Source organism: Rhinopithecus roxellana, chromosome 12 (genome assembly GCF_007565055.1).
Source record: "Rhinopithecus roxellana isolate Shanxi Qingling chromosome 12, ASM756505v1, whole genome shotgun sequence".
NCBI classification, from domain to species: domain Eukaryota; kingdom Metazoa; phylum Chordata; class Mammalia; order Primates; family Cercopithecidae; genus Rhinopithecus; species Rhinopithecus roxellana.
This window is the reverse complement of record NC_044560.1, coordinates 60586006-60592842: the sequence shown is the minus strand read 5'-3', so window position 1 is coordinate 60592842 and position 6837 is coordinate 60586006.

The window sequence follows — 6837 nt, the reverse complement described above, 5'->3', positions numbered from 1 at the left end:
GATACCTCCCCTACTGACCTGAAGCCTGAACTGGTCAATCCAGTAAATAAAATACTGAGGAAAATAAATAAATGAGAGCACACCACCGGGAAACAGGAAAAACATCAAGAGACCTCTGCCATTTCAACCCCACAGGAGACAGTGAATCTGCTCACACAGAGAGCACATTGCTACTACAACCATCATTTAGGTACGCCATCATAGAAAGACTGTCTAAAACTAGGGAACTCATACAGAGTTATCACTGTTGAAAGCACTCAGAGCCAAATTAGGTTACAATAAAATATAATCATTATAGTCACATCCTCAAGGGGTGGGGGAAAGTATCTGGTTAACAATAAATATGACGACTGGAACAGTACCTCATATCTCAGTAGTAATGTTGAATGTGAATGTTCTATATGCTCCACTTAAAGGATATAGATTGAAAAAATGGATTTTAAAAATTACAAGCCAAATACCTGCTGTCTTCAAGAGACTCAACTAACATGTAAGGATTCTTATAGACTCAAGGTAAAAGGGTGGAGGTAGATATTTTACACAAATGAAAACCAAAAGCAAGCAGGAATAGCTGTTCTTAGATGAGCTAAAACAACTTCAAAGCAACAAAAGTTAAAAAAAAGACAAAGAATATCATTACATAATGATAAAAGGATCAGTCTGAAAAGAACATATTATAACCTTAAATATATATCCCCCTAACACTGGAGCTCCTAGATTTATAAAACAGTTACTGATAGACCTAAGAAAAAAGATAGCAGCACAATACTAGAGGAAGACTTCAATACTCCATTGTCAGTACTAGAAAGATCATCAAGGAAGAAAGTCAATGAAGAAACACTGGAATTAAACAGCACTGTAGAACAAATGAACCTAAGAGATATTTACTGTAACATTCTACTCAAGCAATGCAGAATATGCATTCTTCTTGTCAGCACAAGAAACATTACCCAAAATGGGCCATACAATAAGCCACAAAACAAGTCTAATAAATTTTTAAAAATCAAAATTATATCAAGTGGCCGGGCGCGGTGGCTTAAGCCTGTAATCCCAGCACTTTGGGAGGCCGAGACGGGTGGATCACGAGGTCAGGCGATAGAGACCATCCTGGTTAACACGATGAAACCCCGTCTCTACTAAAAAATACAAAAAAAAAAAAAAAAAAAAAAAAAAAAAACTAGCCGGGCGATGTGGCGGGCGCCTGTAGTCCCAGCTACTCCGGAGGCTGAGGCAGGAGAAGGGCGTAAACCCGGGAGGCGGAGCTTGGAGTGAACTGAGATCCGGCTCCAGTCACTGCACTCCAGCCTGGGCGACAGAGTGAGACTCCGTTTCAAAAAAAAAAAAAAAAAAAAATTATATCAAGTATCTTCTCAGACCACCGTGGAATAAAAGTAGAAATCAATTCCAAAAGGAAATTCAAAACTATACAAATACATGGTAATTAGACAATCTGCTCCTGTGTGATGTTAGGATTAAAAACGAAATCCAGATGCAAATTTAAAAATTATTTAAAATACATAAACATTGTGACAGAAGTTATCAAAACCTCTGGAATACTGCAAAAGCAGCTAAGAGGAAAGTTCAGAGTGCAAAAAGCCTGCATCAAAAAGTCTGAAAGATCACACACTGACAACTTAATGTCACACCCCTAGAAACTACAGAAACAAGAACAAATCAAACCCAAAACTAGCAGTGTAAAAGAAAGTAACAAAAATCAGAGCAGAGCTAAATGAAATTGAAACCAAAAAATTACAAAAGACCAATGAAACTGAAACTTGGTTTTTTGAAAAGATAAAATGATAAAATATTAACTAGATTAACCAAAAAAGAAGAGAGAAAATTCAAATAAACTTAACTAGAAAAGAAAATGGAGACATTACAAACAATGCCACAGAAATACGAAAGATCATTTGAGACTACTATGAGCACCTCTATGAACTCAAATGAGAAAATCTAGAGGAAATGGATAAATTCTTGGAAACATACAACTCTTCTAGCTTGAACAAGGAAAAAATAGAAATCCTGAAGAGACCAATAACAAGCAGTCAGATTGCATCAGTCATTTAAGAAATTGCCAGCAAAAACCGAGCCCAAAGCCATACGGATTAACAGCCAAACTCTACCAGATCTTCAAAAAAGAGTTGCTGCAAATCCTACTGAAACTATTTCATAAGATTGAGAAAGATCAAATCCTCTGTAACTCATTCTATGAAGCCAGTATCACCCTAATACTAATATCAGGAAAGGACATTTAAAAAAAAAACTACAGAGCAAAAAACAAAAAAAGAGTACATTCTGTGTGATTCTACTCACATAAAGTCTAAAGTCAACAATTAAGTAGACCCATACAGTATTAGACTAACATTATTGTGAATAGGTCAACTACTCATAATAATAAGTAGACCTACTCATTATTGTGAGCACGTCTCACAATAATGTTAATAATCAGTAATGTTGATCCTATAGCATTAGATTATACCGTATTAGCAATGTCAACAATCAGTAGCTGTTGACCCATACAGCATTAGACCTACTCACTGACATTAGAATAATGGGTCAATGTTAATGAGTAGGTCTAACACTTTAAACCTACTCTAGTGTCAACAATTAAGTTGACTCATACAGAAAGTATTAAACCTACTCATTAACGTTACAATGATAAAATAACACCAGACTATAAGATTTTTGGCAATACTCCAGTTATTTCTGGTGTTTTATAGCAGTGATTAATTGAGCCTTGATGAGCTCATAAGAGGATTCTGAGTTGGTTGTACTTAGACTTGGAAGAGGATTATATTATGGGACCAAATCTAGTCAAAGAGAATTAGTTTATTGACTGCTGGCTTTTTGTTTGGTTTGTTTATTTTTGTCATTTCACATGAGAGAGGAGGCTACATGTCTGAGGATAACCTCAGTTTAAGGAAGCCATCATCCCTGAAAGGTCTTTATCTTTTACACACAGCTACTCATGCAGGCCCTCCCTCCCCTTCCTACTCTCTGAGGAAGCTACATTTCATCAATACTGTTTCCTCATTATTCAATAACATGTACTTGGTCTGCTCCAGAATTTTTGAACAGATTCTCTTTTTTCTTGAATTCTGTATTCGTTACAAAGAAAATTGACCAATAGTCAATTCCCCAGGTAATCCTAAAACTAGCTGTTAAAACTTCCTTTCTGAAAACTTGTCAATATATCATTGCTGCCTATTCCTAAGGCATTTTCTTATAATTCTTATTAAAGCAACTTCAACAATGCTTAATAGACAAAAGCAGAAGTACTAAAACATTAAAACAGAAGGTCACCAAGATCTGCATCATTAAATATAGAGTTGGAATTCCTTCAGCAAAATATGTTTACCAGGAACATACAATGTACAATGTTTTTATTTTTCTTAATAGATGGACTATTTTATGTTTTTTTCACAATTGTATATTTTATAGATGTTGATAGAGGCATTCAACTACATGTATACTTTTCCAAAATTAAATTTGCTTCTTCCTCTGGACAGTTAGCTTCCACAGGTAATTAATCAAATGGGAGATCATTGCATTGTGAAAGTTCACTGTCTATGAAAGTTTTATTTTCATTTACATCTGTAAATGAGTCTATATATCCTTTATTGCACCAAACAGTTACGGTAGGAAATTTAAATAATGCTGAGCATGCTCAGCATGCTACACATCCATAATACTACTGTGTCATTTTACTACCCATCCCAGTAAATATTCCATTTTCTGCATGCTATATATTTTCCTGTAACTGGGATAGTTACCAGAGGCCACTGCTCAGTAAATTCTAGGTACCATCTGGTCTGAGAGAAAAACATATGCCAGCCTTTACAGAATAAGGTTTTACTGATAAAGGCCTTTAAGTAGCATCTGTTTCCCATAAAGAGTAAATGGTGTTGATCCTTAAGCTCTCCAATCTCAACCAATTTCACCATAAAGAATATGGCTTTCATTTAAAGTTGGGTACTCTGGTTATAAGAAATTAGCAGTAAAGACTGCATTCCCAGTAATAGCTTGCCATAGTAGGTCGGCACTTGTGTTTCCACAGCCTAAGTCTCTGGTTTACCCAGCCCCACTGTTTCTCTCTCTCCCTCCCTCCTTTCCTTCCTACCTTCTTTAATTCCTTCCTTCCTCTTTTCCTTCCTTTCTTCTTTTCTTCCACTATTTCTTCCTTCCTTTTCTTTCTTTTTAAATTTCAAATAGTTTTCTTGTCTAACTGACCTACCTAGCACAGGCAAGCTTCCTAAGAAAGAATTCCTTCTAGTGACCATGAGTTAAAATTCCTTCTCATAAAAATGAACCTCCATCTACACTTGATTACCACATCAAATTTAGTTCCCAAGGATCCCAAATCCCTCTTAGCATGTTGGAGCTGGTTTAAGTTAATACCTTAAGTATAGTTGCTACTAACTCTTTATGCTGTGAGTGCTGTTCAAGTATATATTTGGCACCCAAAATACTGATCCTCCAGAAGATTGTCAGTTAAACATGACTCCTAGACGCAGTTCAGTTTAATATGCATAAGACTGCCCATACTCATTCTTGTCAAAGTTTCAAAGGCAAATCCATCAGTGATATTTGATCATCATATCAAGCAATAGTTTACTCTCTTGGACCCCACTCCAATGTCCTAAATGTTCTATTTGTTTAATATTTCTTCCACGTTCACATGTGATTTATTCAAAAGAGCAAAGGGGATTCCAGCCTATTAGAAATGCAGTGGTGGCACATTTTCTTCATAGCCATATCCAGTTGAGAGTCACAATACATCCAGCTCAGCTCAAGGGTAAGATTTTTCTCCAGGCTACAACAGAACCAATACGATAAATGTAACCAACAAAATCAGATTCAAAGGAAAATTTCAACCAGTTAATATAAAAGTAGGTCATTGAGGATAATTGATGTCTTTTCAGTAAATAACCTAAACAGAGTTCTTGGCCCAATCTTGAAGCTTGACCTCAGTGCCATTCTCCTTTCCAGTGGGAGAAAATTTTAGGATCTTCTTTCTGAGCTGGCAATTACTTGGGACTACAGAATAGAGAAACAGCTAAGCGTGATTTTTCTCTTGTTCTGAGATATTCTCTTAGGAAAAAAGTGATGTGATCATTCCCAGCATCATTACACATTTTATGCACACCCTTCTCATCTGCCACAATCCCCCATTTGCTTTCCATTTGTTACCTATTTATTCCCAGATTTTACTCCTTGGGTGTGTCTCTACCGCTTACCTACATAAGGCAAACAGCTGGAATAGCCCTGCCAGGCCTTCCCCAGGAAGAAGAACTATAAATATAAGTGGTGATGGGACCACCCCACTTGTAGGCAATGGAGCGGCACTTACACCCAGTCCTACTTTATACATGAGATGGAGTCACTATCAAGTCCATTGTTCCTTACCAGGATGCAAGTCAAATTCACAGGGATTGAAATAATATCCTGAGTGGTGATGCCTCCCTATGCTGGGATATGCTATTATAGCCCAAACCTGATACACCTTGATCTGGCAAGATAAAAGAAATTTTTTGTTGGAAAGATAAAGTTGTGCAAGTGTAACATCAATCTTCTCTTTATCCCTACAACCATTTGTCAGAATCCTTCCCAGTGGTTTTTCAGCTTTAAATTCACCCAATCCAGCCAGCTAGTCCTTCATGTCCTCATCATCACCAGTTTTTATCAACAGATAGTTTAATTGCCCATTCCAGTTAGTTTTATAGGGAGTGGGAAAAGCAAATATTTTTAATTAGCTACTTGGTTTTTACTTTTTTTAACACAAATACACAGGAGAATCATGCAATGCTGTCAGCATCTAATACAATCCTAGGCCAGCACACTCCTTTCCAACCGGTCTTATGATGGCAGGACCTTTCTATCTTGCCTTTATTATTTTCTATGACCCCTGTATAATCTGCAAAATAAAGAAACATACCATTCTTTCTTTGGTGTGACTTTTTTTGTTGGACTACCACTGCTGGGTATGCCTCCTTTCTGAGCTCTGGTTATTTGCCTTTATTGACTGTGATCGTCACCATGTCACCCACTCCAGCAGTGGAAAGTCTGTTCAGTTGCCCTTTGATTCCCTTCACAGACATGATACAGAGATTTTTGGTTCCTGTGTTGTCAACACAATTGATCATGGCTCTTATCGGAAAACCCAGGGAATTCCAGCATTTCACACTGGAGGACCCACCACATCCTTGCTTAGACATCTTGAATGTTGAAAAAGGGCAGAATGACTCACTTCAGTTCTTGATCAAACTGTTGCTATATTGGTGATGCAGAACTTGATAAGTCCATATGGTACTGAGTCTCTTAGCTCGGTTTTGAACATAGGCAACATGATGTGTATACTCTGATTTAAGGAAATATAACCTAGGAAACTAAGCTTATTCACATTCTGTTGTTCCACATCTTGAATAGTGTCCTAGGCCAGGGATCCCCATCCCCCAAGCCACAGACCAGTATGAGTTTGTGGCCTGTTAGGGACCGGAACACACAGCAGTAGGTGAGCAGTGGGTGAGCGAGGGAAACTTCATCTGTATTTACAGCTGCTGCCCATTGCTCACATACTGCCTAAGCTCTGCCTCTTATCAGATCAGTGGTGGAATTAGATTTTCACAGGAATGTAAACCCTATTGTGAACTGAGCGTGTAAGGGATCTAGATTGTGCCCTCCTTATGAGAATCCAATGTCTAATGATCCATCACTGTCACACATCACCCCAAGATGGAACTGTCTAATTGCAGCAAAACAAACTCAGGATTCCCACTGATTATACACTACAGTGAGTTGTATAAGGATTTCATTATATATTATAAAGTAATAATAATA